The following is an 11,799-nucleotide window of genomic DNA, read 5'->3' as shown; positions in this document are numbered from 1 at the left end:
CTCTAACCAGTATCTGCAGAGTGAGGTGCCTCATTGGGATGGGTCCTGGGAAAGGTGGAGCTCTGCCTGTGGCTGGCAGTGGTCTGGGATTGTCCCTGTCCTGGAGGGCTGTAGTTCCTTGGCAATGATTAGCATTTTAGGCCCTGGGTATGCTGGAGAGAATAAAGAAGGGGGCTCAATGAGCAGCAGCCAGTGACGCGTGTGTCTGTCTTCCATGCATGAGTGGTCACCAAGCTTACAAGTGTTCTCTCTTTCTCCTTTCAGTTCCTAATGAGATTGGTCAGATGAGAGATTAGCCAGCCTGTGGCAGAGACCAAAGAAGGAGCAGCCACCTTGAGCCCATCCCTATGAATGGAAGCCAGACAGTGATCTGCAGAGCAAGAGCAAATGGAAATTTGCTGAAGTTCAGTATTGAGGGAGGGCTGCAAAGACTTTGGTTGGTGGAGAGAATTTGTTAATATGGGGAGAGCCCCTGAGGAAAGACCTCTGCATCTCACTGGGGCACAATAAGCTTCGGGTAACTCTTTGTAGAGAGCCAGGAAGGTGACTACAGGTGCTGAGTTTGCCTTCTTCCTGTGTGTGTGTGTATCTCTGCTCTCATATGTTGGCCAACATGCTGTGTGTGTCTCTTTCTCTCCTTGTACTGTCTCCTTGCATAGAACATGGGCAACGGTGCATGCTCACAGGCTTGGTCTGGAGAGCCTGCATCCCACTGGTGCATTTGGAGGGGGAAGAGAATCATGATAGGTACTAAATCCTCCATTGGTAGTGGTGGGGGTGACTGTGGGAGTTGACTGTCACTGTCCATCAAGTGGGGCTGATGTACAGTGGATGGGAGAGGGAGGGCAGTAGTATCTCGTACACCAATAGAACTTAGGGCAGTGATGGCTCCTGCTTGGGTTATATGCTGTGTTTGCAGAGGAATCGCCCAGGAGCCCCAGCCAGAGGAGAAGCTGGAAGAAGTGAACCTGAGCAGCCTGGACATCCTTGTAAGCAGAGATGAACAGTCCTCCGCTTTCTGTCTTCTGCATGACTGGCTGTGAGTGAACAAGTATGGCACTCTATTGCTCATCTGTACCACTCTAGTTTTCTGCAGAGGCCGTGAGCCTCCTCATTGGGCACGGGGCTCTGTGGGATTAAGACCAGGGGAAGGGACAATAGTCTCCTCTGCACAGTGACTCTCTTGGATGCAGGTTCAACAGGCTACTTAACATACAGGTGTGTCAGAGGGAATGAACAGAACAGGGAATCACCGAGTGATCCATCCCCTGTTGCCCGTTCCCAGCTTCTGGCAAACAGAAGCTATGGACACCATCCCTGCCCATTCTGACTAATAGCCATTGATGGACCTCTCCTCCATGAATTTACCTAGTTCTTTTTTGAACCCCATTATAGTCTTGGCTTTCACAACATTCTTTGGGAAGGAGTTCCACAGGTTGAGTGTGCATTGTGTGCTTTTTAATTGTATCTATAAAGGTGTAATGGGAGATGAGAGAAGAAGAACCTACACAACATTGCAGATTCCGATGATAACTTTTGTTTTTCCCTCTTGTGTTGTGCTTAGTACCAAGGGGAAAGAAGTCAAGGGTAAGAGCTCACCCCAGTTGTGAGATGGAAAGCGCACAAGAGCCGTGAGACAGCGAGCATTGTTGATGCCAGGCTATGCAGATGCTGTCGAGCTGGGAGTGGAGCAGCCGTCACCATCAGTGAGATAAGTGTCTGGTTTGGTGAGGACTCTGGTATGGCCCACCTGCCTCCAGGCCAGGACTTGTCATTAGCTGGGGTTCGGTTTGCTGTGGTTATGAGGGGAAACCAGATCCCCATTTTCAGAAGCTGGTCATTTCTGTGGCCAGGAATAGTGTGTCCTTGCAGCAGAAGGTTGGATCGAGGGGGATGGCTCCAGGTGGTGAGTTTCTTGCCTCCCCCGCATGTTTTTCTCTCTCTCTCCTCTAATGTGTTGGTCAACACATTCACACACACTCTCTCTCTCTCTCTCTCACTGTCCTTGCCTTTTCTTGTGCTGTCTCCCCCTTCATAGGACATGGGCAGATGTGCTAGGTGTACATCCCCACAGGCTATGTCTCGGGAGCCGTGGAGAAGTAGGAGGGGACAAAAATCATGCGGTATAGTGGGTGCAAGAGTGGAGCGGTGACTGTCGGTGTTAAGTCGGTCTCTGTTCATAGAGTGGGGCTGATGTAGATGGGATGGGAGCGGGAGGCAGGGATGAGGGCAAGATTTCACACACCGATAGAGCTGTGTATAGTGATGGCTCATGCTTGGCTTTTGCAGCTACCCTTGCAGAGGAATTGTCCAGGAGCCCCAGCCAGAGGAGAATCTGGCAGATGTGGACTTGATCAGCTTGGACATCCTTCTCTTCAGACATGAACAGTCCTCAACTTTCTACCTCCCACATAACTGGCTGTGAGTAAGTGGTCAGTGTTTTGAATTCCTCATCTGTACTCACTGTAGTTTTCTTCACAGGCCATGTGCTTCCTCGTTTGGTATGGGGATCTCTGGGCTTAAGGGTGGGGAAGGGACTAGAGTTCTGCTGTGCAGAGTGACTATGTCAGGTGCCATTGCAAGGGGTGCTTTTTGGTTGTAATACTGAAGGTGTAATGGAAGGAGGGTTGTGGGCGGAGCTCCGCCGTGTTGGAGAGGCGAAAAGAAGAGCCAATGCAACATTGCCAACTGAGACGGTAACTTATTTGTTTTTTCCCCTTGTGTTGGGTTTAGTAGCAAGGGAGAAGAAGTCGCGCGTGAGAGTCTACAGCCTCACGCGATGGAAAGTGAGTGAGAGTGATGGGACCACGAGCATTGTTGATGCTACGCAAAAGCCGTCCAACTGGGAGTGGAACAGCTGCCACAGTTAGTGAGATAAGTGTTTTGTTTGGTAAGGGCTCCGCTCATGGCCCGTCTGGCTCCAGGTAGGGAAGTCCTGATAGCTGGGGCTGGGTTTGTAAGAAAAGGTTCCTGACTAGCTGTGATTATGAAGGAGACGAGGTCCCCAATTTTCAGGGGTCGCTCATTTCTCTGGCCAGGAGCGGTGTGTCCTCCACAGCATGAGGAAGAATCAGGAGGGTCACTCCACATGCTGATTTGCTTTCCTTCCTCTCATGTGCCTCTCTCTCTCTGTCTTCTCTCATGTGTTGGCCAACACAGATGCACGTGCTCCCTCTTCTTGCCTGTCCTGGTACTTCACAGGAAATGGGCATGGGTGCTGTTTGTGCATCCTCACAGGCTTGGACTCGAGAGCCTGCAGGACGTCGGGGGATGGGTGTCATAGAACTGACAGGAGGTGGGGGGATCCTATGGCCAATTGACCTACCAGTGTTCAATCCGTGTCTTGTACTGCCATGGTGGTGGGTAGAACATATGGGAGAGGAAGGCAGGTATTGGAAGATCTCATCACCTATTGCGTTTTTGGCATTGATGGGTTATTTGATGTTCTTGCAGAGGCCCGCTCCAGGTCAGTGGAGCAGTCCCGGAGCTGCAGGTAGAGGAGGAGCATCTGGAGGATGTGGATGTGAGCAATCTAGACCTTTCACTTGGCAGTGGAGCCGAGGAGCCCTCTCGTGATGTTGGAGGAACAGGTATATGTTTTTGTGAAATGATCTCTCTCTATCTGCATAGTAAGGAGCCGCCTTGAGAGCAGAGAGATGCTTCTCATTTCCATGGGATGGGTCCTGAGGAAGGTAGAGCTCTGGCTGTGGCCAGTAATTGTTTGGGATTGTCCCTTTCCTCCCCATAATTAGTTGCATGCCTGTCGCCCTCTTTCACATGTAAAGATGCTCTGTAGTTTCTAGTCTGTCCTTCCACATTGCTGTGTTTGAGTCACTGGACATCACATGGAGTATGGAACTGGAGAGCAGTCATCCCTCTCTTCAGAGGACCACAGTATCCTGGGTAGGGCATGGGTGGTGTTGGCTGAGGATGTGGAGAGATCTGGAGGGCTGTAATTCGTGATGAGTGATGAGCATTTTAGGACCTGGGTAGGCTGGAGAGGAATAGAGAAGAGGGCTCCAATGAGCAGCAGCCATGTGACATGTCTGTCTGTCTTCCATGCACCAGTGGTGGCCTAGCTTACAAGTGTTACATACTGACCCCTCCAGAAAGAAGAGGTGTGTCACAAATACTGCCCCTTCTGGGTACAAGAGGTGTGTTCTGAATACTGTCCCCTCTGGAAACAAGAGGTATGTTTCGAATAGTGTCCCGTCCAGAAACAAGGGGTGTGTCGTGAATAGTACTCCTCCTGAGAAGAAGAGGTGTGTCCTGAATACTATCCCCATGAGAAACAAGGGGTGTCTCATCAATTGTGCTTCTTGTGGACAAAAGAGGTGTGTCCTGAATACTGACCCTGCAGAAACAAGAGGTGTGTCATCAATAGTACTGCTCCTGGAAACGCCCTCCAGAAACAAGGGTTGTGTTATCAATAGAACTCCACCTGGAAACAAGAGGTGTGTCCTGAATACTGTCCCCTCCAGAAACAAGGGTGGGTCGTTAATTGTCCTTCTCCTGAGAAAAAAAGGTGTGTCATGAATAGTACTCCTCCTGGAATCAAGCAGTGTGTCATGAATTGTAGTCCTCCTCGGACCAAGAGGTGTGTCCTGAATACCGTTCCCTCCAGAAACAAGGTTGTGTTATCAATAGTACTCCTCTTTGAAACAAGGGGTGTGTCTTCAACACTGTTCCCTTCGGAAACATGAGGTGTGTCCTGAATATTATCCCATCCAGAAACAAGGGTGGGTTGTCAATTGTACTCCTCCTGAGAAAAAAGGATGTCGCGTGAATAGTACACCTCCTGGAAACAAGCAGTGTGTGATCAATAGTACTCCTCTTTGGACCAAGAGGTGTGTCCTGAATACTGTTCCATCTAGAAATGAGGTGTGTCCTCAACTGTACTTCTCCTGGAAACAAGAGGTGTGTCCTGAATATTGTCCTGTCCAGAAACAAGGATGTGTGATCAATTGTACTTCTCCTGAGAAAAAGAGTGTGTCATCAATATTACTTCTGGAAACAAGGGGTGTGTCTGGAATACTGTGCCCTCTGGAAACAAGGGGTGTGTCCTTGTGATGAAGTGGGACTGTTCTTAATGTTTCCTCTGAATACTGTGTGGGTGCCTCAGTTTCCCCTATGCATTTCTTAAGTCTCCAGTGTGCATAAATGGCTGACAATCTGTCTCCTAGCAACAAATGGCCAGGGCCCTTCCCCCCTGCAAGGGGATAGCTAAAGGTGAACAAAGAGATCAGGTGACCTCCTGGCCCGGGAAAGAGACAAAACCCAGAGGAGATGGGGCTGAAGGGGGTTTTCAGTTTGGAGCTGGCTGGGGACATGGAGTGAAGTGCAGATGGGGGTGTCTGGCTCACTGGGCCCCAGAATGGACCCAGCTGAGGGATGCCATTCACTGGACCCTCAAGCTCTGTTTTAGACCGTGTTCCTGTCATCTAATAAACCTCTGTTTTACTGGCTGGCTGAGAGTCACATCTGACTGCAAAATGGGGGTGTGTGCAGGACCCTATGACTTCCCCAGGACCCCACCTGGGCAGACTCGCTGTGGGAAGCGCACAGAGGGGCATATGCTGAATGCTCCAAGGTCAGACCCAGGAGGTGAAGCCGTGTGAGCTTCTTGCCCTGAAGACAGTCTGCTTCATGGGAGAGGAGGCTCCCCAAAGTCCTGACTGGCTTTGTGGGGAGCAGTTCCAGAGCATCGCCCAGGGACTCCGTGACAACTGGTGGCAGTGTGGGATGTACTGCACCCTGTGAATGGCACTTCTTGCAGTAAGTGACTGGGGAGCAGTAAAACAAAAGGGGGATAACAAGGACCAGGTGTGCAGAAGGCTCAGAGAGGAATGGTTTCAGGGAGCAATTCACCTCTGGGAGTGTGTGACCAGTGAGAAGGACTGTTGGAATAATGGGGTCCCTCTGCGGATTGCAGCGAGCAGTCTCAGGGGCGGAGGAGTCTGAAGCTCGATTCTCGTAAAAAGGTGGCGACCACGAGAAGGGCTGGCACACTAGGGGTTCTTTCTGGAAACCATGGGGGAGCTAAGAGCACACAGGCCTCCGAGCCCAAAGCAACTTGGGAACAGCGGAGTGATGGCCTATCACCATCTCCTCAAGAAGGACACTGTGATCCTGTGCAGAACGAGAGGGTTACGCATTGGGAAGTTCACCAAGGCCCAGTTAATCGTGCAGCTGGAGGACGAGGACCACTCTAAGGAGCAGATGCCTGACCCAGATGGGGCTACAAGAGGATCTGGGAGCAGCTGAAGCAGTAGCCAGGCATCCCCAAGAGTCTGGTCCCCAACCGGACAGGGATCTTCATGATTGGGTTCCCCATTGGGGGATCGGAGATGGATGGGACTGGAGCGGAGTCCGAGAGAGCAAGAGGACCGTGAGAGAGAGCCAGAGCCCGAGAAAAAGCTGCAGGAGAAGCAGCAGCAGCATGGACTGGCGATGGTGGAGTGGAGAGGCATAGGGGGCTCCCCAGGGGTGAGTGGGGATAGACTCCGGGCTGCCAGTTCTGCAGGGAACCTCGACACTAAATTGCTGCCCCTGGTTAAGGGGGGGGGGGGATGTGGATGCCCACCGCATGGCCTTCACGCAGGGGGACCCTGCGGAAAATCCCTGGTATCTAGCTCCCTTGCTGGGTCCCAAGGCCATAGACGCTGTCAGCCAGATGGGTGGAGTGGTGGACAGGCTTCCACTCCTGGCCCTGGCCTATATGTCTGTGTGGAGTCTCCTGGGCTCAGGCCCCTCGGACTCCCAGTGGGAGTGGAAGGTGGTGGTCAATGGGGATGTTGTGTATTTGGTTGTCGTGGTTTTTGTTCCTATGGCAACTGAGTTAGATTAGGGGATAGCCAGCCAGTTCCAAATGGCTGGCCAGGTCAGTGAGTGTCTGTAAATAAATGGCTGCTTTGTAAGCTGGCTGCTCTCTGGTCTCAAGTGATTTCTTCCTAAACCTGCTGCCCCCAAGGATATGACAAAGTGCCGACGAGGATGCGATTCCTGTGCTGCCCCAGCAACAGAAGGAGGTAGAAGTCAAGAAAAAGAAAAAGAAAAAAAAAACCCCTACCAAACTCTTTTAGCTGTTGCTTGTTTGCACTGACTGTGAAACTGAAACTAAAACCATGGCTATACTTACAGGGACACTGGAACTTTTTGATGAGAATATAGGGCAGTGGCATGTGTATACTGAGCGTTTTGAGCTTTTTGTTATTGCAAACGACATTACAGAAGCGAAGAAGGTGCCAATATTCTTAAGTGTTGTAGGGGCTAAAACCTACTCCCTACTACACAGCTTACTACACCCTGTTAAGCCTGAGACCAAATCTTACAGTGACATTGTGGAAATCCTGGGGTCCCATTTCCCCCCAAAACCACTGGTAATCGCTGAAAGATATAGGTTCCACAAAAGAGACCAGAAAGAAGATGAAACAGTGGTACAATTTGTAGCAACTTTGAGAAAGCTAGCAGAACACTGTGAATTTAAGGAGATGTTAAATGATGCCCTGCGTGACAGGTTAGTGTGTGGCCTGTACAGTGAAGCTATATGGAAGCGCCTATTGACAGAGGCTCAGCTTACCTTACAGAACGCTGTTGATATTGCTGTCTCCATGGAACTGGCTACAAAGGAGGTGCAATACATCGGTGCATCCCCTAGGGTGCATAAAGTGTCACAAGAACCTACCCACAAAACTGTGCAGAATTAGGAATGTTACCGCTGTGGTAAGCTGGGTCACCAGGCATCAGAATGCTGGTGTAAGGACCTGGTGTGTTGACACTGTGGCAAAAAGGGACACATTGAGTGTGCCTGTAAACAAAAGAAAAAAAGGTCTGTGGTCTGGCCGACCAAAAGGGAATGCTGCATACCCTAGAGCACACCCAGGATGACCAAGGTGACACCTCAGCACAAGAAGTGCCACTGCACGTTTTTTCTTTGGCAGTGGGCTCACATGAATACTGGGTAACCCCGTTGTTGGACGGCAAACCTATACACATGGAACTGGACACCGGTGCAGCCGTCTCGCTGGTCTCCGAGACTGTATATAAAGAAAAGCTACAGCATCTTCCGCTTAAGGCAACAAAAACTGTTCTGAAGATATATACCGGAGAAGCTGTGCCCATGTTGGGCACTATTGATATTAAGGTGGAGCTCAATGGACAGGCTGCTAAATTGCCACTGTTTGTGGTGAGAGGTAGTTACCTGGCCTTAATGGGTAGGTCTTGGCTTGGGAAGATTCAGCTGAACTGAGCAGAAGTGCACTGAATGACTAAAGAAGAAACCGGTCTGACCACTATACTAAGGAAACATGTTGCTGTTTTTGGAGAGGATCTGGGAAGTATGAAGGGAATCACTGTGACATTGAACATTAAACCTGATAGTCCACCAAAATATCTGAAAGCCAGAACTGTGCCATATGCCATCAGGCCAAAAGTTGAAGTGGACCTGGAGCGCCTGATCACCAATGGAGTTCTAATACCAGTTACCCATAGCCCATGGGCCACTCCTGTCATTCCGATAGTGAAGAAAGACGGCTTCCTCCAGATTTGCGGTGATTTTAAAGTCACTGTCAACCCGGTGTTGTGTGCAGAGCAATACCCGCTTCCCCGCATCGATGACCTCTTTGCAGGCCTGGCTGGGGGACAAAATTTCAGTAAGATTGATCTGAGTCAAGCGTATTTACAGATGCACGTCGATGAGAAGTCCCAAGTGCTGTTGACTATTGTGACTCATAAGGGGCTTTATCGATACTGTCGCCTACCCTTTGGAATAACATCTGCTCCCGCCCTGTTCCAAAGGGCTATGGACCAGATTTTGTATGACTTGTCAGGAGTTCAGTGTTATCTGGATGACATCCTGGTCACTGGAAGGAACGAAGAGGATCACTTAAAGAATTTAGAGGCTACCCTAAAAAGACTAGAAGAGTACGGCTTACGAGTCCGCAAAGACAAATGTGAATTCTTCCAGCCCTCTGCTGAATATTTGGGACACATCATTGATGCTACGGGTCTTCGTAAGGCCCCTGCAAAAGTTAAGGCTATTGTGGAGGCTCCCCCACCTCGAAATGTTAGCCAGCTGTGCTCGTTTCTAGGACTATTGAACTATTATGGAAAGTTCATCTCACAGGTAGCCACACTGCTAAAACCACTTCACAAACTCCTTGGGCAGAACAAGACCTGGAAGTGGACTGAAGCCTGTAATGTTGCATTTAACAAAGCTAAGGATGCATTGCTAAATTCCGAAGTTCTAACGCACTTTGATCCATTCTTACCCCTACAATTGGCCTGCGATGCGTCACCTTATGGAGTGGGAGCAGTCGTGTCACACATTATGCCTTTGGGAGAAGAGAGACCTATTGCTTTTGCTTCACGCACTCTAAGCAAAGCAGAAACTAACGATGCCCAAATCGAACGTGAGGCATTGGAATCATTTTTGGAATTTGCAAGTTTCATCAGTACCTGTTTGGGCGGAAGTTTACTCTTCTTACAGACCATCGACCTCTGATGTCAATTTTTGGACCCTACACAGGCGTTCCCCCATTGGCTGCTAGTCGTATGCAACGTTGGGCATTGTTACTTTCAGCGCACACCTATGAAATTAAATATCAGAAATCCACTCTGCACGGCAATGCGGATGGTCTCTCAAGGTTGCCTTTGCCAGTTAAACATCAAGATAGTGCCCAAAAGGAAATCTTCTACTTTGAACAAGTAGAGAATACACCCATCACTGCTACTCAGATAAAGAAGGCAACTCGCATTGACCCAGTATTGTCCCAAGTTATGGACCTGGTGATGCATGGAAAATCTCGACATACCTCTCCGGTCTCACCCGACCTTGTTACCTACATGTCCAGGTGGACAGAGTTATCGATCCAATCTGGTTGTTTGTTGTGGGGGAGACGTGTCATTATCCCACCACCACTGAGATCACAGATGTTAGAACAGCTACATTTTGGTCACTGTGGAATAGTGCACATGAAGGAAATTGCACGAAGCTATTTTTGGTGGCCTGGATTGGACAGTGCTATTGAAGAGAAGGCAAAAGCTTGTATGTCATGTCAGGGTGTGAGGAATGCACCCCAGTGGGCACCCCTACACCCATGGGACTGGCCTGAAAACCCATGGCAACGTATTCACATTGACTTCGCTGGGCCCCTTGAAGGAAGCATGTTCTTGGTGGTGGTAGATGCCCATTCTAAATGGCCAGACGTCTCTATAATGCAGTCCACTACTGCAGAGAGTACTATCCAAAAACTACGGGGACTCTTTAGTCATTTTGGTCTGCCAGAACAAGTTGTGAGCGACAACGGACTGCAGTTCGTCTCTCAGGAGTTTCAAAATTTTATGAAGGTAAATGGAATACACCATATCACTTCAGCACCATATCACCCATCCACCAATGGATTAGCTGAAAGATTTGTGCAGACAATGAAACAAGCTTTGAAATCGGCACGGGGACAACACTCCATTCCAAAGTGTCTGGATACCTTCTTACTTTCCTACAGAAACACACCTCATGCTACGACCAAGGCATCCCCGGCCTTTCTAATGATGGGATGACAGCTGTGCACTTGCTTTGATCTGCTGAAACCTTCTGAACCCCAACAAATTGTGCAACGTCAGCAGCAATATCAAGTCATCAGATGGGTACCCAGAGCAAAAGACCGAACCTTTAGCCCGGGACAGCCAGTTTTGGCTCGGAATTATATTTCTGGAGCTAAATGGGTCCCTGCCACGATCATCACTCAAACAGGACCTGTTTCCTACACAGTCTGGACTGCAGAGAATCTCACCTGGCGGGGACATGTAGATCAGCTGTTGCCAGGTCATGCCAGTCCTCAGGACACATCTTCAGTTGAGTTGTTTGACTTCACCTCTTCTGGCGAGACCCCGAATCAAGAATCACCTGTTCCTGACTGTTCTCCTCCATTACTGCCAGTGGCTGAGATACCCCTTTGCCCGGCACGAGCTGATACCACCTCCTCACCCGTTCGTGCTGCAAACTTTGAGCCCATTGTCAGGCCTGCGCCCATGTTACTTTCGGGTGCAACAACACCAGAAGTTCACTGTAATCCACTTAGCGACATAAGACCTACCCATTGGCTGGATCTTTAGCTAGGGTGAACCCATGGTTATGGGGCAAAATAATCCCCCGGGTTTAGCCGGGAATGGAGGCAGTCTACCCTCCTTCTCTAGTCTAGTGTTTGTTTTATTTAGGGGATGTTCTTATTTAAGGGGGGAGGAATATGTTGTGTATTTGGTTGTCGTGGTTTTTGTTCCTATGGCAACTGAGTTAGATTATTAGGGGATAGCCAGCCAGTTCCAACTGGCTGGCCAGGTCAGTGAGTGTCTGTAAATAAATGGTTGCTTTGTAAGCTGGCTGCTCTCTGATCTCAAGTGATTTCTTCCTAAACCTGCTGCCCCCAAGGATATGACAGGGGAGATGTGCCTGGGGTGGCAAGACCCTGGGATAGAGAAAACTGTTGTCAGGCCCCAGGTGGTGCAGCCGCAGATGCTGAGGGGCTGTGTGCCCTGGGTGAAGGTCCCTGGGATAAAGGCCCTTGCCCTGCCTATGGCCCAGATCCCTGTGCAGACACAGGAGGGGTTGGGCTGGCTGGTCATTGGGGTTCTCCAGGATATAAGCTGTGAGGTCCTGTTGGGGGGTGACTGTGTCTCTTTGGGACAGGATCCAGGCCCTGCTCCTGTAACGGCCGAGGATTTGAATTTGAATCCAGGGAACCAATTGGCTAAGATGGAAATGGTCAGTGAAAATGCAAATGACCTGGCTGGCACGAGGGAGGG

General features: G+C 49.8%; 1 long non-coding RNA gene across 2 annotated transcripts; it reads left to right on the top strand.

The window, feature by feature from the left end:
- Positions 1–581: 581 nt before the first annotated feature.
- Positions 582–4,154, top strand: LOC117869947. Of its 2 annotated transcripts, none has more exons than XR_004643864.1 (5): positions 582–1,039; positions 1,565–2,421; positions 2,737–2,865; positions 3,454–3,590; positions 4,110–4,154. It is a non-coding gene; the product is annotated as an uncharacterized LOC117869947 (long non-coding RNA). The 2 variants fall into 2 exon arrangements; XR_004643863.1 differs by having other exon boundaries at positions 2,734–2,865.
- The last annotated feature ends 7,645 nt before the right edge of the window (positions 4,155–11,799 follow it).

This window comes from Trachemys scripta, chromosome 25, assembly GCF_013100865.1.
Source record: "Trachemys scripta elegans isolate TJP31775 chromosome 25, CAS_Tse_1.0, whole genome shotgun sequence".
In the NCBI taxonomy this organism is placed as follows: Eukaryota; Metazoa; Chordata; order Testudines; family Emydidae; genus Trachemys; species Trachemys scripta.
This window is presented reverse-complemented; position numbering and strand designations above follow the sequence as displayed.